General features: G+C 45.2%; 1 pseudogene; it reads right to left on the bottom strand.

Annotated features, from left to right (window-relative positions):
* Positions 1-24,473: 24,473 nt before the first annotated feature.
* Positions 24,474-25,809, bottom strand: LOC127491058 (ADP-ribosylation factor-like protein 5A pseudogene; annotated as a pseudogene).
* Positions 25,810-26,066: the final 257 nt, after the last annotated feature.

Raw genomic sequence — 26,066 nt, 5'->3', positions numbered from 1 at the left:
CAATACTCTATACCTTGTGTGGTTGTGTGAGGGCAGCCTGTTGAAATCCTTGCTTAGTGTATACTAAATTGATCTTCAGTATATGAAGGTGATTGAAAATGAAACTCGATGAAGGGCGGGATGGGAGAGGGAGTGGGAGAGGGGAGGTCCGCGGGAGGGAGGGAGGTTGGGGGCGGGGAGCCACAACAATGCAAAAATTGCACTTTGTAAATTCATATTTATTAAATAAAAAAAAAAGAATGCCCTAGAATACAGGATGGATTACAAAAAAAAAAAAAAAAGGGTAACATAAACATTTCTGGAGCAGGCATTTGGCACTGCGGTTAAGTTGTCACCTGCAATACCTGCGTCCTATAGTAGAGTACCAGGGTTTGAGCTCCAGCTCTACTCCTGATCCCAGCTTCCTGCTAATGCGCACTCTGGAAGGCAGCAGGTGAGGGCTCAAGTATGTGGCTCCCTAATACCTACGTGGGAAACCTGGATGGAGTTCCTGGCTCCTGGCTTTCACCTGGTTCAGCACTGGCTAATGTGGGCATTATTCCTGAAACTTTTCTGTAAGTATGCAATTATTTCAAAATATTTTTCAAATGCACTCAACCTGGTACTGTTTACAGTTCTCTGAAAATTAATTCAATTTTCAACACAAGTCTACTGTAAAAAACTATGAAGGTAAAATACAAACTATTATCAAAATTCTATACCAAATATGCAAGAATACTGATTAAAATGTATTTGCAAACATTCCACACAGGTCATATGAATGTAAAAAATATTTCCTGAAGAATAAAAAAACCACACTTTCTTTGTATTTCTCTAGGATGGCATCAAAATTTCAATATTTAAGAAAAGTTGGGAGGCCAGCGCTGTGGCTCAGCAGGTTAACCCCCAGCCTGAAGCATGGGCATCCCATATGGGCTCTGGTTTGAGACCTGGCTGCTCCACTTCCGATCCAGCTCTCTGCTATGGCCTGGGAAAGCAGTAGAAGATGGCCCAAGTCCTTGGGCCCCTTCAGCCGCATGGGAGACCGGGAGGAAGCTCCTGGCTCCTGGCTTTGGATCGGCGCAGCTCTGACTGTTGCAGCCATCTGGGAGTGAGCCAGCGGATGGAAGACCTCTCTCTCTCTCTCTCTCTCTCTCTCTCTCTGCTTCTCCTTTTCTCTGTAACTGTGACTTTCAAGTAAAATAAATAAATCTTTAAAAAAAAAATAAAGGAATCCTTCAGCTAGATTAAATGCATTGAGAAGGCTTATGGTTTTTTATTCTCCCAAGCGGGGCTGTGCTGGGCTCACGGTAGGTTTTCAATAAGTAATTGATTATTTAAAGGAGATGGACTTAAATCCATCCTTAATGTCAGTAGAGTGGAGCAGTGAGAAGCACAGATCTTGTAGTCTAATTTACCAATTGCTGCTTCCTAGTTGTTTGACCTTAAAGAACTCGGCCCTCTGAGCTTCAGTTTCATCCTCTATAAAACAAAGTCAATAATATTATCACCCCAGAAGGCCGAGGCGATACTGAAACACCACAATGTAAGTGACATACTGGGCACAGAGCTCAGTGAGTGCTCACCTCTCTTATTAGTATCAGTACTACCATGATCGATAGTTTTCATCAGGATAGCAGCCAAACGTACAAAACCAAGTGCCAAGAGCATTAACAAAATAGTTTCACATGATTTTTTTTTTGTAGAGCCAAAGCCAGGTTTTCACTGAATGTTGTAATTTATGATTATATTACATTTGTCAAGAAAATGAATTAAAAATCTGGATCTGGCTGTTTCCTTAATAAGCCAAGAAAAACAGTTCCTTGGTAGTCTCTGAGTAACACTGATTAGATCTTCTAAATGCGAAAGAGAGGAATAAAATTCCCTGTACTTTGTGAAAATGGATTAGCACTCACACTACAAGAAAACCACCTAAAATCTGAAACTATTTCAAGGCCACCTTGATATAATGTATACAAGATGAAATTGCTGTAACATTCTTTTTCCCTTGAACCAGATCTTACCCCGGCTTGATTATAAACAAAGCTTGGGAGGTAATAGCATGTGTTTCTAAGACATCTGTTACTAGGTGAGAAAAGTGACATTGATATTTATGATAATAATGACAGCTAGCACTTAATAAGCATCATCTCACTGAGGTATCATACTGCTACATATTACATAAATATTGAGGACGGGAAATACCACATAATGGTTTTAAGCCCTGAAAAGTTGGTGCCAAAAACAAGAAGCGTACATGAGGGACTGGGCATGGCGCTTGGAAGTTAAGATGCTGGTTAGGATGCCCGTGTCCCATTGTCGGAGTGCCTGGAGGACTTGGGCCATCTTCTACAGCTTTTCCAAGGCCTTAGCGGAGAGCTGGATCAGAAGAGGAGCAGCCGGGACACAAACTGGCGCCCATATGGGATGCTGATGGCTTTACCCTTTACCCAGCAGCACCGGCTCCTGCAGCTGCTAACACCTCAATCAGCTTTCCCAGCCCTTTCCAGAATTGCCTCGGGGAGCAGAGAGCAGCCTTACTCAGAGTCACACCCCTTGCAGGGCGGCCTGTATCCAAGGACTGCATGATGAGGGAATACAGAGGCTTGACCATCGAAGGCCAACTTAGGACAGCGCTACAGGATGCTCCAGCTGCAGGGCTCCTTGTGGGACTGGCCCAGACGGTAGCCAGTGTGCACTGCAGCTGCACTCATCCCGCGGCTTCCTCCTCCATCTTTCCCCAAGCTTTGATCCCAAGGGTGCTTGGTAATAAACATCCTGCCTGCCAAGCTCTGTCTCGGAGTCTGCTGCCTACAGATCCCAAGTGAATGACCGGTAAGAGGCCATCTCACACAAAATAGACCACGTCATGAACAATGTGTGTTAGCAAATCTAGCTATTATCAAATACTGAGGCGCAGACAGGCTACATTATTCTTGGTCTTATTCTGCACACTTCTACAGCCTTCACAGGTGGGAGGGAAGATGCCAGGGAATCCCTGTGCTTTTGACTCAAGGAGCACAGCATTACTCCCAGCCAAGAGTTGTAGGTGAACATTGAGAAACAAAATTTGTCATGGGCCGGCACCATGGCTCACTGGGCTAATCCTCCGCCTTGCGGCACCGGCACACTGGGTTCTAGTCCCGGTCGGGGCGCCGGATTCTGTCCCGGTTGCCCCTCTTCCAGGCCAGCTCTCTGCTGTGGCCAGGGAGTGCAGTGGAGGATGGCCCAGGTGCTTGGGCCCTGCACCCCATGGGAGACCAGGAGAAGCACCTGGCTCCTGCCATCGGATCAGCGTGGTGCGCCGGCTGTAGCGCACCAGCCGCGGCAGCCATTGGAAGGTGAACCAACGGCAAAGGAAGACCTTTCTCTCTGTCTCTCTCTCTCACTGTCCACTCTGCCTGTCAAAAAAAAAAAAAAAAAAAAAAAAAAAAAAAAAAAAAAAATTTGTCACACTGGAGGTGAAAACAGTGATCTTCCTAGCTAAAATAAAGTCAAAATAAAGCAAGATCTTTATTTGAGAGGACTCAAATAAAGGACAGATGTGAAAAGCATACTCTAGTTAGGAGGAAATTCAATGACAGAAACTACACAGAATAAAAAGGGGAAACTATGCTGTTTTCCTGACTTCAACACCACCTCAGTCCCCAGCAAATAATGCACATTGCTGGTTTGGTGTGCGTTATCTCCAAATCTCTCTCCATGAGTATTGAGGCATATATTTGAATACTTTTTTTTAAGAATGAAATTGACTGTATGTATTGTTCTGCAAACCACATAATGGAAAGCTTTCATCAGAGTCTACTGATTGTAATGTTAATCACATCTGAAAAACAGCTTCAGGGCCAGCATCATGATGTAGCAGGTAAGCCACCTTCGAAGATGTAGAGTCCCGGCTTCTCCACTTCCGATACAGCTCCCTGCTCATGCACCTGGGAGAAGCAGTGGAAGATGGCCCAAGTGTTCGGGCCCCTGCCACCCTCATGAGAGACCTGGATGAAGTTCCAGGCTCCTCGCTTTGGCCTGGCTCAGCCCTGGCCATTGTGGCCATTTGGGGGAGTGAACCAGTGAATGGAAGATCTCTTTGTCTCTCCCCCTCTCTCTCTGTAACTTTACTGTCAAATAAATAAATAAATCTTTTTTAAAAATGATTCATTTATTTAAAAAGATACCTTCCCAGAAACACACAGATGAGTGTGTGAACAAACTTCTGGATGCTACAATGTGGCTTAGCCAGTTTAGCACATAAAACTAGTGATCACAAATCCACTTCTGGTCAACTTTAGCATATACTGACACCTCTTCAAACCATATTTAATTTCCAAATATAGATAATAACAAGCTCATACTTCCACCCAACAGGATACGACTATCCTGCATACAATTGGAAATGTACTAACCCTCTCTTTTGAGGAAATTGCAAAGTTCTTGGGTCACAGCAGTCTTCTTGATAACTTAACTTGATAATTTAACCACCACTTCAGTTGCGTGATACAGAGTCAATTTAATGCTATGCTGGGGCTAGCATTGTGGTACAGCAGTAAAGCTGCCGTGTGTAATGCTAGCATTCTTTATGGGCACTAGTTCATGTCCCAGCAGTTCCACTTCTGATCCACATCCCTGCTAATGGCCTAAGAAAAGCAGCGGAAGATGGCCCAAGTGTTTGAGGCCTTGCAACCACGTGGGTGACGTGGAAGAAGCTCCTGGCTCCTGGCTTTGGCCTGGCCCAGTCCTGGCTTTTGCAACCATCTGGGGGCGTGAACCAGCAGATGGAAGATCTCTCTTTTTCTCTCACTGTCTCCCTCTCTCTCTCTCTCTCTGTAGCTCTTCCTTTCAAATAAATAAATAAATCTTTTTAAAAAAATATACTAAGAGGATAAGAGGAGGAAGAAAACAAAGATTTTTTTTAGACAAATAGACACATGCACACATACATTAGTGGTCCTCAAAAAGTTGATAGAAAATGTTTTTACCAGGATAAAACTTTCCATGGACTTCAAAATGTTTTACACCCAATTAACTTTTTTTAAAGATTTAGTTATATTTTTGAAAGGCAGAGTTAAAGAGTGTCAGAGGCAGAGAGAGAGAGAGAGAGAGAGAGGTCTTCCAACCTCTGGTTTACTCCCCAAATGGCTGCAATGGCTGTACCTGAAGCCAGGAGCCAGGAGCTAGGAGATTCTTTCGGATCTCAAACATGGGTGTAAGGGACCAAGGACTTGGGCCATCTTCAAACTGCTTTTCCAGGCCATAACAGACAGCTGGATCGGAAGTGGAGCAGCCAGGACACGAACCAGCGCCCATATGGGATGCTGGCACTGCAGGCGGCGGCTTTACCCACTATGCCATAGTACTGGCCATCCAGTTAACTTTTAATTCTACTTTCCCATGAACTTTTTGAAGTATCCTTGAGTGTGTGCATGTATGTGCATAAGCATTCATAACAAAAAAACGAACTAACACTGATGACATTTACAGTATCCATTTCCGTACCTGGTCACAGGGTCACAGGCATTCAGAATGACCTTCTTCGGCTACTGCTCCTGTATTCCCTTTGCCTTCAGCACCTGCCTGTCCATCTTCACCTGATAGAGTGCCCTAATCCATACATCCACTAGCAGTCCTGCAAAGGCTAGGCGGTTGTAGCTGCCCCTTGATCTTAATCACTGGTCATGGCAATGCTAAGGGACACCTATGAGATGTCCTCTACTCCAGATGTGTCCCTCCCTCCCTCTGTGGTGGAACAGGTATATTTCTTCTCAGGGGTCAAGATCAATCACTCCAGGCTGCACAGTAACTCCTTTCTTTGCCTGTTGGTTCAGAGGCAGGAGGGGCCCACAGTGGCCGGGCGCCAATCTCAACTCCCAGTTCAGTGAAATCGTTGCTATGTGGCCTGCAGGAAGCATTCCTCCCTCTGGAACTAAGGCTGCTAGGCCAGCAGAGCGTAAGGACATAGGGACAAGAATCACAAATTTTGCTATGGGTAGGCATGGTGGCAGGTGGGTTAAGCCTCTGCTTGGGAATACCACCTCCCATAGCAGAGTGCCTGGATCGAGTACTGGCTACTGCAGTTCTGATGCAGCTTCCTGCTAATGCAGATGACAGCTCAAGTGGTTGAGCCCCTGCCTTGTGGGAGTCCTGGATAGATAGTTCTAAGCTCCTGACTTTGGCATGGCCCAGCTCTGGCTGTTATGGGCATTTGGGAGTGAACTAGTGGGTAGAAGGATGGCAGAGATATCTCTCCTCTCTTCTCTACTCTTCTCCCCCCCCTTACCCCACCCCTCCTCTCCCCTCCTCTCCCCTCTCTCTGTTCCCCTCTTTCTCTCTCACTCTCTGCTTTGTAAAGAAAGCTTTAAACTTTAACTTTTTTTAAAAAAAGATTTTTGCTAGTGGATCACCATGGCTAATAGTAAGTGGTAGTTCTCCCATTTCCACCCTATTAATACCTGGACCTGTAAATCCTGGCTATGGTGTTGAGGGAAAGAGGGGATTTAAATACAGCATGTCTTTTGTAGATGAAATGTTAACCAATTTTCCCACAGTATGCAAATCAGCTGAAGGATAGACGGGATAAGGTTATTTTATAATAAATTTAACTATTACGTAAAATTCCGAATGAATGTCTACATTTCAACTATATTCATACATTTGTCTAATATTTTTTTGGTGAGACTTTTACAAGTATAAGAAAGCTTTGATCCTTAAAAAAAAAATCCTGGCTAAGGGGAGACAGCATCATATATTGGACTCTTATTCAGAGCATAGACATCCTCTTGGAGAACTTTGTCCCAGTCCTACAAGGAATCACCACCCAGTTGGCACAGTAAGAGAGTCTTCCAGGCCAGCTACTCCAAGATGGTAGGGAATATGGGAAGAAGTCCAGGAGCATAGGCCCCTGATCAGGCTTGATTTGCTGTGAAGTGAGTTCCTTGGTCAGAGGCAGTGCTGTGTGTAGTACCACGATGGTGGACAGGGGATGCTGTAAGTCCGCAGATGGTAGTTTTGGCTGCAGCACTGTGTGCAGGGAAGGCAAATGCATATCCAGAGCAAGTGTCTACTCCAGTCAGAGCAAAATGCTTCCCCCGATGGAAGTAGTCCAATGTAATCAACCTGCCACCAGGTGGCTGGCTGATCACCCCAGGAAATTGTGCCACACAGGGACTGAGCGTTGGTCTCTGCTGTCAGCAAATTGGGCACTCAGCAGTGGCTGTAGCCAGGTCAGCCTTGGTGAATGAAGTCAATCCCGCTGAGCCCATATATAACCTCTGTCCCTGCCACCTTGGCCATCAAGTTCATGAATCCATTGGGTGATGACAGGGCTGGCTAGGGGAAAGACTGACTGGTATCCACAAGAGCATATCATATTGTCACCTGATTGTTTTTAATCCTTGTCTGCTAGGGTTAGCCTTTGGTGAACAAAAATATGGGACACCAACATCTTCACATTTTCACCCATTTAAAGAGGTCTCTACATGTATGCCATCCATAGTCTTCCTAGTCACCAGTTTTCCAATTGTGTTTCTTCCAAGTCCCTGGCTCTCCAGCCAAGCCATTCACTACAGCCCATGAATTGGCACACATGCACAGTGGCCATTTCTCCTACTAAGCAAAATGAATCATCTGGTGCACTGCTCCACATTCTGCCCACTAAGAGGACTGGCCTTAATTACTTCAGGGATAGCCCGCAAAAGGGCTGTCGTACTGCAGCTGTCCACTTTTGAATGGCGCCTACTCGTTGCACAGAGCTATCTGTAAACCAGGCCTGAGTATTCTCTTCTTTTATTAGCTGATCACTATGAAGCCATAGATGCAGGCTGGGAGAGAGAAGGTAATGTAGTAGGAATGGAAATCTTTTGCATCTATACTAAAAACTTAGCTCACCCATTTTAATAACTGGACAGTATTCCATCATATCCTGACATCGTAATACAATCTTCTATTAAGGTGGATTTTTAACCTGTTTCCAACTTTTTTTTTTTTCTTTTTGAATGTTCCGGTGAATACCCTTATGCATTCATGTTTGTGCACCTGTAAGATTTCCACAAAAATTGAATAATAGAAATTAAATAACAAAAAATAAGATTTCTATTAATGATGGCAAATAGATTAGCTACCCTAGAGAAAAGGTGCATCAAAAGATTCAAAGGACTACTTTGACATCTATTACAGGTTTCTCTGGCCACTCAGAAACTAATGAAACTTTCAAGGAAATGTGGGTGTGCGATCTACATATTTTATCTCTCTCTCTCTCTCTCTGACATACACACAGCTTAGCTACCATCTTATCTAACATAGGAGCAATTATTTTTACCCACAATTTGGGAGTAATTTAGTAATTATTGTCACCAAATGAATTTTAAGTATTAAACAGAATGTAATCCACCTTGTTTATTCTGTTAGCTGCAAGTTTAGTTCCACAAAGTACCTAGTACACCAGATAGCTATTTAATTTTTTAAGTCATGGTTCCGTTTTTAAAGTTATTTCCTTATGTGGAAGGCAGAGTGACAGAGAGAAAGGGACTGTGTGTGTGTGTGAGAGAGAGAGAGAGAGAGAGAGAGAGATCTTCCATCTGCTGGTTTACTCCCCAAAAGCCCACAATAGCCAGAGCTGGGGCCAAGCCAAAGCCAGGAGCTAGGAACTCCATCCGAGTCTTCCACATGGCTGGCAGGAACCTAAGTATCTGGACTGTCATCAGCTGCCTCCCAGCCACACTATCAGGAAGCTGCATTGGAAGCGGAGTACCTGGGACTCAAACCAGCACTCTGATATGGAATGCAGGCATCCTAAGCAGTGGTTTAACCTGCTGTATCACAACACCCACCCCATTGTTTCCTTTTCAATTAACTGGTTTTTTTTTTTATTTATTTTCACTAATTTGAAGGACAGAGAGACAGAGAACTATCTTCCATCCTTACTCCCCAAATGCCTACAATAGCTAGAAATGGGCCTGACCAACATCAGGAGCCCAGAACTCCATGTCAGTCTCCCGCGTGGATGGCAGGGACCCACGTCCTTGAGCCGTGGCTCAGAGTACACTTTAGCAAGAAACTGGATCAGAAGCAGAGGAGCCAGGACTCAACCCAGGCACTCCTGGTTGTGAGCATCCCAAATGGCATGTTAACCGCTATACCAAACACCCACCCCTAACCATGGGTTCTGTCTGGAGATGGTCCACTCTTGGGGATAATTATCCAAGGAATGCATCATAAACTCAACAGAAGTCTTATTCTTGTACTTCTATGTAATAATGTATCTTTTCTAACTCTGCCAAATTAATGATCTTAAAATGTATTCTCTGTAAGAAAAAAACACTGATTGCAGTTCAGCCAGCAGTATCTGTTTTCCAGTTTCCTTTATGAAGGACGTCTAAATTTCACGTTTTATTGCTTGGTTATATTCCATTTGACTGCGCTGAGAATAGCTGCCTCACGATTTACAATCCACTGAGTTAATAAAGACTTCGTCTCTCAGTCACACAATAAAAACTTCAAGCAAAGTGCTCAAAGTCTTTGTCAGTTTCAAAGGACACCAGCCTCAAACCAAAGAGGGGGATCTCTTCCATGGGGCCTTCTCCCCACAGATGCTGCCTGCGACTCCCAAACCCCGGCCCGTGAGCTCCCTTGTGAAAAACTGCCCCACATTTCTGAAAAATAACTTAAACCCCATCAACTGAGATCTAATTTGAGGTTGTTAAAACCTTTAAGTCTTCAAAAAAAAATCTCTTAAAATACAAATTCCTGGAAGAGTTAATCCCTTAGGCTCAGAGAGCAGCGATCATCTTCATTAGACAATTTCGAAATGAAATTCAGGATTCAAGTGAGGAGATGCAGTTCAGAAGGGAGGAGACCACAGAGTCAAAGCAAATTTTTTTTTCATAATTTTCCCTATCAGCTACCCTCATAAGATTTCCGGTAGTAAGTTCATCAAAAAGACAAACCCACACTATTAAGTTATAGTCTAAAATATTTTAAAATGTGCATGTGATAACTTAATATTTTATTTTTTGGTAACTATTCTCTTAGACATACTTTCAACTCTTCAACTTTCTATTCTTCCTTCTAGAAATCCCTCAATATTGGCTAATCCTGGAGAATGAATCTTTTTTTTCTTCTCCCATCCCTCCAGAGTGAGCCATCATGGTCACTTTCATCATCATATCCTCGCTTTTCCTTGGTTTTACTCCCCATGGGTATATCCTTAAAACACTGTTTTGACTACTTTATAAAAGGAAACCTATTGTACATACTGTCTTACTTCTTTTGCTCACGTTGTTGCTGGTAGCCATAGCTGCTGTATTTCATTTCTGTATAATTTTCCATTTTATAACTATGCTACAGTTGATTCCTTCGTTGTACAGTGAATGCATATGTATAATATCTCCACTTTGGGGCTACCATGAACAATCCTGTTAAGAACACTGTTAAATCAGCACTGTAATAAATATTGCACATTGTACATTCCTAGTGGTGAAGCTGTTGTACCAAAGGACATGTGTATCTTCAAAGGCTGCAATGGCCAGGACTGGGCCAGGCCAAAGCCAGGAGCCAGGAAGTGCAACTGCATCTCCCAAGTGGGTAGCAGGAACCCAAGCACTTGGGCCATCTTACACTGCTTTCCCAGGCCAATATCAGAGATCTGGATCAGAAGTGGAGCAGCCAGAACATGCATCAGTGCCCCTATGGGACTCCAGTGCCGTAGGAAATGGCTTTACCTGCTAAACCACAACACCAGCCCATCAGATTTATTATTATTATTATTATTATTTTCTTATTGAGATTTATTTTATTTACTTGGAAGGCAGAGATATAGAGAAGAAGAGATCTTCCATCTGCTAGTTCACTCCCTAAATGGCCACCTTGACTAGAGATGGGCCAGGACAAAGCCAGGAGCCCAAAACTCCATACAAGTCTCCCATGTGGGTGCCAGGTTGGGCCATCCTCCACTGCCTTCCCACACACATTAGCAGGGAGCTGGATCAGAAGCGGACAGCTGGGACTCCAACTGGCACCCATATTGGATGCCAGCACTGCAGGCGGCGGCTTAACCCGCTGCACCACAATCCAGCCCCAGCACTTTGGCACTTCAATCTTTTCTACAGCTGCCCGATGGTCAGCTTATTTGAAGAGCACAATATTTGGCCAGAACTTACCGTATCCCTATCTTTTCCCAGCATGGAACGTTTCCACTTGGAGAGTGAATCCAGATGCCGCCTGATCCTCCTCTCTCTGGACTCCTCTAACCTTGCTTCTTTTCAGATACAACAACCCTAAGATCTCTTCATGACCCCCCGAGTTCCTAATTTCATACTTCCTCAGCATACTACCTGTTCTAAAGGAATCAGTGAATACACAAATGCTAACACTGAGCAGCTGAAAGTAGAATAAAGTGGGGCCAATGTGGTGGCGTTGCAAGTAAAGTCATCACTTGCAATGCCAGCCTCTCATGTGAGCGCAGGTTCGAGTCCCAGCTGCTCCACTTCTGATCCAGCACCCTGCTAGTGCACCTGGGAAAGCAACAGAAGCTGGCCCAAGTCCTTGGGCTCCTGCCACCCACATGGAGGACCAAGATGGAGTTTCAGGATCCCTGCCATTGCAGCCATTTGGGAAGTGAACCAGCAGATGGAAGATTAATCTCTCTCTCTCCCTTTCTTTCTCTGTCGGTCTGCCTTTCAAATAAATGTTTAAAAAAATAATAAAAATATAGTGTCACCTTCTTTACTTCAGATACAATATCTCCATTAATATATTTGCTCTTTTGGGAAGCACTTTCCATTGCTGTTTCTGTACACCACCAACAACTAACTGTAGTAATGACATAAAATAAAATGTTTATTTAACAATATCAAATATCGCCTTGTTTCTATTTTAAAAGCTGTTTAGTCTAATGTTTATACATTTCTCTCATTTTTTAGAGATTTATTTGAAAGCCAGAGCTACTTGGAGAAAGGAGAGGCAGAGAGAAAGAGAAAGAGAGAGAGAGAGAGAGATATTCTTATCTGCTGGTTCACTCCCCAACCAGCCACAATGGCCAGAGCTGCGCCGATCTGAAGCCAGGAGCCAGGAGCTTCTTCCAGGTCTCCCACACTTGGGCAGGGACCCAAGGACCTGGGCCATCCTCTACTGCCTTTCCAGGACACAGCAGAGAGCTGGATCGGAAGTGGAGCAGCTGGGACTTGAACCAGCGCCCATATGGGATGCCGGCATGTCAGGCCAGGGCGTTAACCCACTGCGCCACAGCGCCAGCCCTTCTCTCATTCTTAAAAAATAAGTTAAAAATAATCGATAAAAAATTTTAATGAATTTTTAAAAACCTCAATATTTTGCTTACATACTTACAAATGATCCTAAATGTATTTACACACATAAACACACACACACACACTTGAGAGAAAGGAGCTCTACCCTAATTAAGTTATGCTCCCAGCAGAGTTTTCTATTTCACCCTTTAACATGCAAAGGTAGAGCTTGGCTTGGCTTGGTTTTAGTAAAATGAGGAAAATCCCATTTCTCTGCTTAGCCATGGTTCTCAGCATGCGACTGGGATAAGCACCTCTGCCCCTGGGTCTTCATCCTGAAGTCTTCCCTTTATTTGGTTCATAGGGCTTTTGTCTTCCTTTTGAAGGATCAGGACAGGTGATCTAAAAAACTCTCTTATGCAGGGCAAAACCCTCCTGATCTCATTTTCCAGGGGGCACTTGGGAGCCCTGCCCTCCCTCCCCCCAGCAGTCAGGGTGCACAAGAACCCGGTTTTAAAGCAGTTCCACATGAATGCCTGCTTCCCCTGTGTGCTCCATGGCTGGGAATGGCCACTTTGCCGAACACAATGCCATGCTGAATGTGCGTTTTCATTACCATGTGACCTGTTTCCAGCCGGGTATCTGCACCGCGCACTCAGCGAACCCATGGCCAGGTTCACACCCACATATTTTGGACATTCTTCTGGCCTAAAACTGCACCCAGCGCATCTGTTCTGTGCAAAGGATTAATGAGAAGAAAAAAACTGCGTGTGCAGGTCAGAAGTCAGCCCAGCCCTGGCCCGGCCCTTCTGATGCCTTGTTAGCCCCGGAATACGAGTGCCAACTATCAGCCGGCCAGGGGCTGTGGCCTACTTTTAATGAAAACTTTTAGATTTACAAGCAGGGGTGGGGGGCTGGGGGAGTGGCAAAGGCAGAGACAATTTGGAACAGAAGCAAATCATGAAAAAAATGTTTCTTTCTGTTATAACTCTTTGCCATTTGATAACCTAGGGTTTTTAACACTGGACTCTTCCAGTCTTTTTCCTTAGGATGTTCTATTATAAACGAGAGTACAATTAAACAAAAGGTTTCTCTGGAAGAAAAAAAAGAGTATAAGAAATATTACAGTTTTTTTTTTCCTCCATAAGAGGAAAGAACAAGGGTTTTCCTGTTTTAAACCTCAAAATGGGGGTCCAGCTTTATGGCACAGCAGGTTAAGCCACTGCTGCTCCACTTCTGATCCAGCTCTCTGCTATGGCCTGGGAATGCAGTGGAGGATGGCCCAAGTCCTTGGGCCCCTGTACTCGAACGGGAGACCCAGAGGAAGCTCCTGGTTCCTGGCTTCGGATTGGCCCACCTCAGGCCGTAGCAGCCGCTTGAGGAGTGACCCAGAGAATGGAGGATCTCTTTCTTTCTCTCTCTTTCTGCCTCTGCCTCTCTCTAACTCTGCATTTCAAATAAATAAATCTTTTAAAAAAAAGAAAGAAAAGAATGAAAACTATTTCAGTGATAATGCATCCCTACAGCATTGATTGATAGACATATAAAAAATGATGCTACAAAAAATAACGAACATAAAGAACCAACGTTAACTCAACCCAGTAAAACCCTGGTGGGGTTTCAGTTCTTCCTGACTCTCTTGAGAAAGGAAACAAATAACCACACAAAATATGTTTGTCTTTTCCTTAGGAATCACACACTGATGACTCACATTTAAAATAATTTTCACTAATTATTTTCTTGTTTTTTAATTTCAAGTGGCACTTTTCAAAGATTAGTGAGTACAGATTGGAAGTACAATGAACAAATCTAAATGTCTGCTTTTTATTCGGTTAATAGAGCAGAAAAGACCTTGGTGTGGCTGAAAAGTATTACCCCAGGGCACCCCCTGGTGGTAAGATGCTGTAAGGCCACAGCTCCATGAAAAAAAAAAGTCTACAAGTATTTTAAATATAAGGAGATTGATACTTCTTTTCTATTCTCATGAACTTTTCTCCATCTTTGATGGGAAATTAGAAATCACACTGGCACTCAAAAAGTACAGTCTCAGTGCCCCTTCTAAGTATATTTATGTATATCTCAACAGATAACTTCTTTCATGCTAGATAAACATGAACCCTAGTTTTTAGAATCTCTTAATTATGGTACAGCTAAACTAACTCAATTTTTGTTCTCCTGATGATCTAATTCCCACATGGATTTCTTCCATCACTAGCTGGACTTGAAGAGTTTGTGAAATGTCAGCTTCCACTAAACCATTCACAGGCACTAACCCCTGAGCTCATACAGGATGCCAGCTTCATAAGAAATTCATGTTATGAACATTGTATGAGCTGCTATTTGCTAAACTAGATGAGTGGCTCCTATTTATTAGGATTTTTAAAGATTTATTTATTCATTTATTTGAAATGCAGAGTGACAGAAAGAGAGGGAGGGAGCAAGGGCGAGAGGGAGGAAAGGAGGAGGAGAGGGAGGGAGGGAGGGAGGGAGAGAGAGATTTTCTATCCATTGGTTTACTCTCCAGACTCCATCTGGGTCTCCCACAAGGGTGGCAGGGAAATCAAGTACTTAAGTCATCACCTAGTGCCTACCAGGTACATTAACAAGGAGCTGGACTGGAAACGAAGCAGCCAAGACTCAAACTGGCACTCAGGTGTGAGTTGTGGCATCCCAAGTGGTGGCTTAACCCACTATGCCAAAGTGCCCTTGCCAACTGATAGCAATTTTTTAAGAACATGAGTGGGAGCCAGTGCTGTGGTGCAGCAGGTTAACATGCTGGCCTGAAGCGCCGGCATCCCATTCGAGACCTGGCTGTTCCACTTCCGATCCAGCTCTCTGCTATGGCCTGGGAAAGCAGTAGAAGATGGCCCAAGTCCTTGGGGCCCTGCACCCATGTGGGAGACCTGGAAGAAGCTCCTGGCTCCTGGCTTCAGATCAGCGCAGCTCTGGCGGCTGCAGCCATCCAGGGAGTGAACCATCGGATGGAAGACCTCTCTCTCTCTCTCTCTCTGTCTTTCCTTTTCTCTCTGTGTGTAATTCTTTCAAGTAAATAAATATATCTTTAAAAAAAAAAGACACTTATTTCAAAGGCAAAGTAACAGAGAGAGGGGGGGAGAGGGAGAGAGCAAGCTATCTTCCACTAGTTTCCTCCCCAAATGCCCACAACTGGGGCTAGGCCAGACTGAAGCCAGGAACCTGGAACTCCATCTGGGTTTCCCACATGAGTGGCAGAACCCAAGTACTTGGACCATCACCTGCCACCTCCTAGATACATTAGTGGGGAGCTGGATCAGAAGCAGAGGCAGGGCTGGCGCTGTGGCTCACTAGGCTAATCCTCCGCCTGCGGCGCCAGCACACCGGGTTCTAGTCCCACTGGATTGGAAGTGGAGGGGCTACAATGGGATACCGGCATTACAAGTTGCAGTTTAACCCACTGCACCACAATGCCAGCCCTGAGACTGAGACATTTTTATTTCCTTATAATCTCCTTTCCCTAGCAACATACAGATCTATCCACAGGCATCCTCTGGATTACTGTGATAACCTTTTAGCACCCCTATTTCCAGCTCCCAACCCTCACCATCACCCCAGTTATACTCTGCATCACTTGGGGGATTTTCCCAAAAGGCAGTTTCACATGGGTTTCCTACTTGAAGTCCTTCATCAGATCCCCATCAGTTACGAGAGAAAACCTAGACACTCGGCTGGCGCCGCAGCTCACTAGGCTAATCCTCCGCCTAGCGGCGCTGGCACACCGGGTTCTAGTCCCGGTCGGGGCGCCGGATTCTGTCCCGGTTGCCCCTCTTCCAGGCCAGCCCTCTGCTGTGGCCCGGGAGTGCAGTGGAGGATGGCCCAGGTGCTTGGGCCCTGCACCCCATGGGAGACCAGGAAAAGCACCTGGCTCCTGGCTCCTGCCATCGGATCAGCGCGGTGCGCTGGCCGCAGCGCGCCGGCCGCGGCGGCCATTGGAGGGTGAACCAACGGCAAAGGAAGACCTTTCTCTCTGTCTCTCTCTCTCACTGTCCACTCTGCCTGTCAAAAAAAAAAAAAAAAAAAAAACAAAAAAAAAAAACCTAGACACTGAAAGACAGCATAATATGTCAGCCTAGACATTTTCCCCTGTGTATCTAGTAAATATTCATTTTTGTATAAATGGCACCCTAGCACTTTTTGTACTCTGCGTACTGTGCTGATCATCAAGAATACAATGCTGAACAAAACAGCCCTGGTCTTGGTGTAGTGGATTAAGCTGCCATCCCCAGTTCCAACCAGTCTCCCTGCTAATGCATCTGGGAAGGCAACGGAAAATGACCCAAGTGTTTGGGCCCCTGCCACCCACTTGGGAGACCTGGATGGAACGCTGGGCTCCTGATATCACCCTGCCTACTCCTAACTATTGTAGTCATTCGGGGAGTGAATCAGCAGATGGAAGATGGATCTCTCTATGTCTCTCCCTCTCTCTCAGTCACTCTGCCTATATTTCTTTCTTTTTTTTTTTTTTTAAGATTTATTTGTTATTTGAAAGGCAGAGTTACAGAGAGGCAGAGGCAGAGACAGAGAGATCTTCCATCTGCTGGTTCACGCCCCATACAGCCGCAACAGTCAGAGCTGGAGCTTCTTCCAGGTCTCCCAAGTGGGTGCAGGGGCCCAAGCACTTGGGCCATCTTCTGCTTCCCCAGGCCATAGCAGAGAGCTGGATGGGAAGTGGAGCAGCCAGGACTCAAACCAGTGCCCATGGAGGTTGCCAGGACTGCAGCTGGCAGCTTTACCCGCTACACCACAGCGCTGGCCCCCAGTACATCGATTTTATCTTATTCTCTAGTATTAGAGATTGGGAAAATGTGCAAACACATACACACATTTGTTTGGCACCTATAATGTCTCTAAATAAATCTTAAAAAAAAAATCAGTGTGCTGATGGCAGGCACATCAGAAAATAGAGGCACCATACAGACAGAACAGTAATTCCTGAGTCCATAATGACGAGACGCAGCACCTTGAGGGCGCATCCTACCTGTTACACACAACAAAAGCAGGTGCAGCCTCGCTCCAGGTAGATTGAATTTGCTCTTTCAATCACTTGCAGGAGTATTAAGAAGCTACCAGAAGAGTACTTTCTACCCAACACCAGGACAAGTTGCCAACAGCGGTTTAAAACAGAATAGCTGCTTCAGGAAACTGTGCGTCCCTTGTTGTCAAGGTGGGACAACAGACAGAAGATGGGAGGGGAATGAGAAGTTGCTCAAAACGTCCAGGTCAACAGCTGGCCTGGATTTTACAACATCTCTTGTAAACCCGAAAATTGGAAACTCCTGTCTAGGGACTTTCAGAGATAAACTATTTCGAAATTTGAATCTTTTTAAAAAAAAAAAGATTTATTTTTTATTTGAAAGGCAGAGTTACAGAGAGAGAGGTCTTTCATCTGCTGGTTCACTCCCCAGATAGCTGCAACAGCTGGGGCTGGGCCAATCCAAAGCCAGAAGCCTGGAGCTTCCTCAGGTCTCCCATGTGGGTGCAGGGACCCAGAGACTTGGGCCATCTTTCACTGCTTTTCCAGGCTATGGCAGGGAGCTGGATCGGAAGTGGAGCAGCTGGGATTCGAACCAGCGCCCATATAGGATGCTGGTACTGCAGGGGGCAGCTTTACCTGCTACAGCACAGCACTGGCCCCTCAAGATTTTCCTCTTAATCCACGTGCACTCTCGTCCAACTTTCCCATTGCTTATAGAGGGACAGTAACCTCCAGTGGGTACCTAATGAAGAATAAAAAAGTATGCATTTTCCTGCACATTTACAATTATTCCTAAAAGTACTGTCATAGGGCCCAGAAACCAAGGTCAAGGGGACAATGGCTTAAAAATCAAATACTACAGGAGTGTGAATTTGCATGAGCGATAGAGATGTTGGTTTCAGACAGCCAAGTCCCACGTCAGAGTGCCTGGGTTCAATTTCTAGCTCCAGCCTGATTCCAGATTTCTGCTCATGCAGACACTGGGAAGTAGCAGTGACGGCTCAAGTAATTGGGACCTGCCACTCAGGAAGACATGTACTGCCTTCCCCTAACCCAGACCCAGCACAGCCCTGGCCGCAGTCCTGGCCATTGTGGGCATTTGGGGGAGGGAACTGACACATGGGATCTCTGTCTCTCGAAAATAAACTAAACTTAAGAAAGAAAGAAAGAAAGAAAGAAAGAAAGAAAGAAAGAAAGAAAGAAAAAAAAAGAAAGAAGAAAGAAAGAAAGAAAGAAAGAAAGAAAGAAAGAAAGAAAGAAAGAAGAAAGAAAGAAAGAAAGAAAGAAAGAAAGAAAGAAAGAAAGAAAGAAAGAAAGAAAGAAAGAAAGAAAGAAAGAAAGAAAGAAAGAAAGAAAGAAAGAAAGAAAGAAAGAAAAGAAAGAAAGAAAGAAAGAAAGAAAGAAAGAAAGAAAGAAAGAAAGAAAGAAAGAAAGAAAGAAAGAAAGAAAGAAAGAAAGAAAGAAAGAAAGAAAGAAAAAAGAAAGAAAGAAAGAAAGAAAGAAAGAAAGAAAGAAAGAAAGAAAGAAAGAAAGAAAGAAAGAAAGAAAGAAAGAAAGAAAGAAAGAAAGAAAGAAAGAAAGAAAGAAAGAAAGAAAGAAAGAAAGAAAGAAAGAAAGAAAGAAAGAAAGAAAGAAAGAAAGAAAGAAAGAAAGAAAGAAAGAAAGAAAGAAAGAAAGAAAGAAAGAAAGAAAGAAAGAAAGAAAGAAAGAAAGAAAGAAAGAAAGAAAGAAAGAAAGAAAGAAAGAAAGAAAGAAAGAAAGGACATGACAGAAAAAGAAAGAGGGGGGCAGAGATGTTCCATCCACTGGTTCACTACCTGAGTAACTACAACGACCAGGGCAGTGCCAGACCAAAGCCAGGAGCCAGGAACCCTATCTGGGTCTCCCAGTTCATGAGTGGCATGAACCCAAGTGCTCTGCTTCCCAGGCCCGTTGGCAAGAAGCTGGATCAGCAGCCGAGTGGCCAGGACTGAAGCCAGCACTCCAATAGGAGATGCAGCATAACCTGCTGTACCACAGCGCCTGCCTCCTATCAATGTTTTTAAACCACACAAATTACATAAAGCTCCGCAGATACAACCATGTATTTGTCCTCATGTTAGGTGTATAACAAATGTAACTTTAATCTGGAGACTCAAAATTTCCTTCTTTGTAATAATACACAATGACTGTCAGTTACAGATTATAAATTTTTCCCATCTAATCCAGTACTCCTAACAACTTTGTAGTGACTCGTGAATACTCTATTGCTATTTTCAGCAATAAAATCCAGTTGCAAAATAATAAGATACTGTCACCACTATCAGCAACCACCCATCACTCACTGTGTGTTCTCAGTCACTGGCTATGTCTACTACTGACACCTATAGTACCTCACTTAATCCTCAGAAAAACTGTGAGCTCACCTATTTTTCAAGAAGCAAAAAAGATTTGAATCAAAAATCTATTTACTTTCAAAATCCATTGAGGCTGGAGCCGCGGCTCACTTGGCTAACCCTCCGCCTGCGGCACCAGCACCCCAGGGTTCTAGACCTGGTTGGGGCACTGGATTCTGTCCTGGTTGCTCCTTTTCCAGTCTAGCTCTCTGCTGTGGCCCTGGAAGGCAGTGGAGGATGGCCCAAGTGCTTGGGCCCTGCACCGCATGGGAGACCAGGAGGAAGCACCTGGATCCTGGCTTCAGATCCACACAGCGCGCCCGCCGTAGCGGCCATTTTGGGGGTGAACCAATGGAAGGAAGACCTTTCTCTCTGTCTCTCTTTCTCACTGTCTAACTCTGCCTGTCAAAAAAAATCCACTGAAATTTTTAAAAATTGCTCGGTATTCTTATCTGAAAGACAGATAAAGAAAACAATGCTTCATCTACTAGATCACTTTCCAAATGCCCACAACAACTGGGGCTAGACCAGACCAAAGTCAGGAGCCAGGGACTCAATTCAGGTCTTCCACGTGAGAGGGAGGGACTCCAGGACTCCCAGGCACACATCAGCAGGAAGCTGGAATCTGAAAGGGTGGGGACTTAAACCGTGCACTCAGATGTGGTTACTGGCATCCAAAGCAGCATTTTTTTCTTTTAGATTTATTTATTTACTTATTTGAAAGACAGAGTTGCAGAGAGAGACACAGAGATCTTCCATCTGCTGGTTCACTCACCAAATGCCCCCCAGTAGCCAGGGCTAGGCCAAGGTCAAACCAGGAGCCAGGAACCTGGAGCTTCTTCTGGGTCTCCCACCTGAGTAGCAAGGGCCCAAATACGTGGGCCATCTTCCTCTGCTTTCCTAGGTACGTTAGCAGGGAGCTGGACCAGAAGTGGAGCAGCTGGGATCTCAGGCAGCTACTTAACTCACTATGCCACGAAGCTCCCCAACCCGCACCCCCACCCCCACCGCCCCAAGCAGCATTTTACCTGCTGCACCAAATGCCAGCTTCTCAAAGTCACTGAACTTTTTATTCCAATTCCCACCTTGAAAACCTTTTCTGAGTCTCACTTAGTTCTAGAGTTTTGACACAATAACATTCCATAATACGCCAACTTTAAGGGTCATGTGAAAATGTTATACAGCTAGAGAGAAGGATCTGGGGAAGACAACAGTATCTGGAAAGAGTCCTCTTTGAGAGAGCAAAGTTTCTGAAGGAAAAGCTTCGTGTGGAGCAACAAGGAGAAGATGCCAGTTCACCCAGCCAAATCTCCTAACTCAGTCCTGGCGACTGACGGGGCAGCCATCACAGCCAGCGCAGGCACAGCCTCCCTCCCGGAAGCAGACTGGAACCCTAAGACGTCAGGAGCCAAAGCCCTTGGAGAAAGCGCAAGGCAGTCTGTTGCTGTTAAGGTCATACTGCCCTCTGGCTGACAAATAAAATGAAGGCTCTTGCCTTCCGTGGTTCTAAATGGCAGCTCTCCCTGTGGCTTGGTGAAACGCTTTCCAACCCAAACCCCAGAATCTGCAGGAAGAGCCAGATCGGTGTGTTTCCGTACAAAGGGCAAAACCAAAGCAAAAGCTCACTTTGCAAGATGCTCCAGGAAAAGATCCTGTGAGTCGGTTTCCCTGCCTCTCTGTGAGGGCCCCTGTTCATGGCGCAGGGCAGTGAGACTAACAACTATTCATGTGAACAAGCTATCACTGTGCTGTGACTTTCAAGCCTCTCAAAATAAACAGAAAGCAAGTAAAAAAAAAAAAAGTATAAGGAATTTTTGTCACTCTATCTATCACGTTCATCTCTGATTCCTTCTCACTCGGCATCTAGTTTGTCTAAAGCTTCTGGGTGGTGCTGGACTTCAGACCTGTTTCCTTGCAACTGGTCTGACTAGAGAGCCAGACTAGACAGTAGAGCACACACATGTCTGCAAACATACACACACACGCGAGTCTGTACTTGAGGCCAGCAGGACAGGCACACAAGAAAATGCAGGAACATGTCCCTTCCCTCCAGTAGAAAACGGCTATGGAAACAATCTACTTGACAGTCAGATGACAAACGGAGGGGCTGGCGCGTGGTGCCAACCAGTCCCACATGGGCGCAGGTTCAAGTTCGGGCTGCTCCATTCCAATCCAGCTCTCTGCTATGGCCTAGGAAAGCAGTAGAACATTTTCTACTCGGGCTCCTTGGGCCCCTGCACCCATGTGGGAGACCTGGAAGAAGCTCCTGGCTTTGGATAGACATTCACTCCGGGGAGTGAACTAGTAGATGGAAGAACTCTCTCTCTCTCTCTCTCTCTCTCTCTCTCTCTCTCTCTGTCTCTGTGTAACTCTATCAAATAAATAAATAAATATTTAAAAAAAAAAAGACAAATGGATACAAAACATACCACATGTGTTTGTGTGTGCCTGCGTATGAGAGAGAGGAGAGACAGAGACAAAGAGACAGAATGAATGCAGTACTCAGCCTTTAGAAAGAAGGAGATCCTGCCATTTGCCACACAGTATGTATGGGCCTAGAGGACATTATGCTAAGTGAAATAAGCCAAACAGAGATAGAAAAGTATTGCATGATCACAGCTATATGTGGAATCTCCCCCCAAAATATCAAATATTCAAAGATATAGAATGAAACAGTGGTTACCTGGGGGCGGGTGAGGAAATATAGGATACAGAGTAGAAAATATGTAGGATGAGCAAGTCTGAACAATAGCCAACATGAGGACTCTAGTTAATAGGTTACACTGCAGGGGCCATCACTGTGGCACAGTAGCCTAAGCCTCCATCTGCGGCACTGGCATCCCGTATGGGCGCCAGTTTGTGTCATGGCTGCTCCTCTTCCAATCCAGCTCTCTGCTATGGCCTGGGAAAGCAGTGGGAGATGGCCCAAGGCCTTGGGCCCTGTACCCACGTGGGAAACTTGGAAAAAGCTCCTGGCTCCTGGCTTCAGATCCGTGCAGCTCTGACCATTGCAGCCATTTGGGGAGTGAACCAACAGATGGAAAACCTGTCTCTCTCTCTCTCTCTCTCTCGCTCGCTCTCTCTCTCTGCCTCTGCCTCTCTGCAACTCTGCCTCTCAAATAAATAAATCTTAAAAAATGAAAAAAAATCTATTGCAACTATGAATAAACAAAAGATCATAATCTCATAAGAAAAGATAACATGAAAGCAATGAAACAATGTGAATATTTTTCATGTCTTATTTTCAAATAATTTTTGTAATGTGAAAATCAACTCCTACTTCTGATATTAAACTCAGTAGTAGGAATATTATAGGGTTTCACAATAAGGGGATGGTGTGCATTCCAGAAAATACTGAAACTTATTGCAGGAGAATAATGCTCAACATTAGTTCTACCCCACAGCCAAATACATTATGTATGTGTTTATTTTTTTAATTTTATATTTATTTTCAGCATTTGAAAAGTGGGGGAGATACTGATCTGCCCTGGTTGGTGGTTCAAATGCCTGCAACATCTAGGTCTGTGCCAGAACAAGGACAAGAACCTGGAACTGTCCATCAAGTTCTCCCACGTGAGTGGAAGGGGCCCAAGCGCTGGAGCTATCCTGTCTCTCAGGATGAAAGAGCAGGGAGCTGGATCAGAGGCAGAGTAGCTAGGATTCAGACGCATGCAGCTTACCCTGCTGCACCACAGTGCCAAAGCCGATCAACTATTTCTTGAGCTGATGATGATGCTCGGTCATTGCAATCTTTCATTAAAATAGAAATGAGCTCTATCAGAAAGCCCTCATTCTTACAGAGAGCAGAACTTGTGGTCCAAGTGTCTTTTCCTTTACATCTAACAAGTGAAAGCACTTATATGAAAACAAAACATTCTCTTCTACCTAGCGTACTGATCTCAGTGATGGAATCTCTGACGACTAACTGTGACAGTAACTACAGGAGAGTCAGCATTTTGAGGAAGTAAAGCAGCAAGAGGCAACAAATGTAGGAGAGCTTAGACCTCTGTCCTCTAACTCATGCTCATGATCTTTTAGCAAACTCCAAGTCAGTCTTCAGGAGCCTTTTTTTTTTAAGAGAAAAATGTCAATTAACAGCTCTAATAACTTACTTGGGAAGGACTAAGGAGAAAGTAAATTGGAAGGTGAGACTTCATCTTTGTTTTCAAAACAGTGGTTTTCATTTTGCTACTAGAGAGAATGCCTAAATCAGCTTACTATAAATACATCTAAACCATGAATTTTAGCAGCTTTCGGGAAAGTTCAGCATGTTGTTTACACAAAATCTCTAAGAGGTCAGTAGAGATCACTTCATCTTTTTTATTTTCTTTTTAAGATTTATTTATTTATTTGAAAGGCAGAGTTACAGAGTTAGATAGAGATCTTTTATATCCTGGCTCATTCCCCAAATGGCCAAAACAGTTGGGGTTGGGGCCAGCACTGTGGTGCAATAGGTTAAACTTCCACTGCAGTGCCAGCATCCTACATGGGCGCTGGTTTGATACCCAGCAGCTGATCAGGGAGTTCCAACACAGCTCCTTGCTAACAGCCTGGGACAGCAGTAGAAGATGGCCCAAGTCCTTGGACCCCTGCATACCCGTGGGAGACCCAGAAGAAGCTCTTGGCTCCTGGCTTTGGATCAGCACAGCTCCAGCCATTGCAGCTATTTGAGGAGTGAAGCAGCAGGTGGAAGACCTCTCTCTCTCCCTCCCTCCCTCTCTCTATAACTCTGCCTCTCAAAAAAAAAAAAAAAGAAAAAAAGAAAGAACGAAAGAACGAAAGAACGAAAGAAAGAAAGAAAGAAAGAAAGAAAGAAAGAAAACAGTTGGGATGGGTCAAGTTGAAGCCTGGAACCAGGAGATTCATCTGGATTTCCCACATGGATGGCAGGAGACAAAGCACTTGGGCCATCCTCCACTGCTTTCCCAGGTGCATTAGCAGGGAGCAGCCAGGACTTGAACTGGTGCTCATATGGGATGCCTGCACTGCAGGCAGTGGCTTAGCCTGCTGTACCACAATACCAGCCCCTGGAAGATCTACTCTTAAATAGTGACATCATCCATTCAAGTTGTTGACGCAATCCCTCCCTAGTAAGGGCACGGCATGCCTGGATATGCCACTGGTGATCTTTGATAGAAGTTAACTTCAAAAACTGAGAGATTTCTGCTACCATCATGCATTCTTTAACATCTTGCTTACTAGCAAAAGTCAGCAATGTGGCTTTCCTTAGGCCCTCATGCGCTCATGTTACAGAAACCTCTGTGTACTGTGCACAGCAACAACTACACCTCCGTGTTAGCATAGCAAAGCGTTCCAGGAAGAACCATCCCTTCTGTCTTACTTCCTGTGGTAGCCGATGCGTGCACTTCGTCCACAGAAAATCGGTGGAGGATGGTCATTTTCCCCGCATAATCCAGCCCGACAACTACAGCCTTGTGCCCCTGGGGACTGAACAGTCTCCACATCCTGGCTGCCTGGCCTACCTGTGCCCAGGCTGAGGGACAGAGAGAGAGGGGGGCGCGCTGGAGCCCCCACCCCCGCAGCTGCGGCTCCCGCACTGGCCCTCCGCCACTTCCAGGCAACCGGAGGGAGGCCGCCCTGGCTGCCCTGCTGTGTGCGAGGCCCTAGAAGGCCACCGTCCTCCCCCAGCTGCCCTCGGGCGACTGCGCGGGCTCCTGGGCCTTGGCTTTCCTCCCTCATTTCCATCGTCACCCCCAGTTCTTCCTGTGGTCCCCGCATGCCGTAGCATCGGGTAGATGCCTCTGTGGAGACAGCACGCTGTACTTGCCCTCTGTCCTCCTCCGTGAGTTTCTCGAGGGCGGGGGTGATTACTTTCTCATCTTTGTGCTCCCGCTATGTCACCTCATGGCAGGAATGGAGATGGTGTTCACTAAATATTGATGCGATGAACGAATGGATGAATCAGCTCGTGAATGAGTGAAATCGACTGGAAAGCTAAAGCTGAAGGTTAGGAATAAAAAGCACAGTGAATTTTTTTTTTTTTTTTTTTTTGACAGGCGGAGTTAGACAGTGAGAGAGAGTGAGAGAGACAGAGAGAAAGGTCTTCCTTTTTCCATTGGTTCACCCCCCAAGTGGCCGCTTCGGCCGGCCCTGCACCCATCCGAAGCCAGGAGCCAGGTGCTTCTCCTGGTCTCCCATGCGGGTACAGGGCCCAAAGACCTGAGCCATCCTCCACTGCACTCCCAGGCCACCGCAGAGAGCTGGCCTGGAAGGGGGGCAACCGGACAGAATCCGGCACCCCGACCAGGACTAGAACCCTGGGGTGCCAGCGCCGCAGGTGGAGGATTAGCCTAGTGAGCCGCGGCGCCGGCCACAGTGAGTTTTCAACAACAAAGATGTTTCCTTATGTAGTCATAGCCTTCCATTTTTCAGAAAATATAACTGCAACTTGTATCGGTGAAACGACTCATCTAAACTAGTTGCTGTTGGAGCCAGGACGAGAACAAC

Source organism: Oryctolagus cuniculus, chromosome 11, assembly GCF_964237555.1.
Source record: "Oryctolagus cuniculus chromosome 11, mOryCun1.1, whole genome shotgun sequence".
Lineage (NCBI taxonomy): Eukaryota > Metazoa > Chordata > Mammalia > Lagomorpha > Leporidae > Oryctolagus > Oryctolagus cuniculus.
The sequence above is the reverse complement of the archived record's forward strand: the minus strand, read 5'-3'. Positions and strand labels throughout refer to the sequence as shown.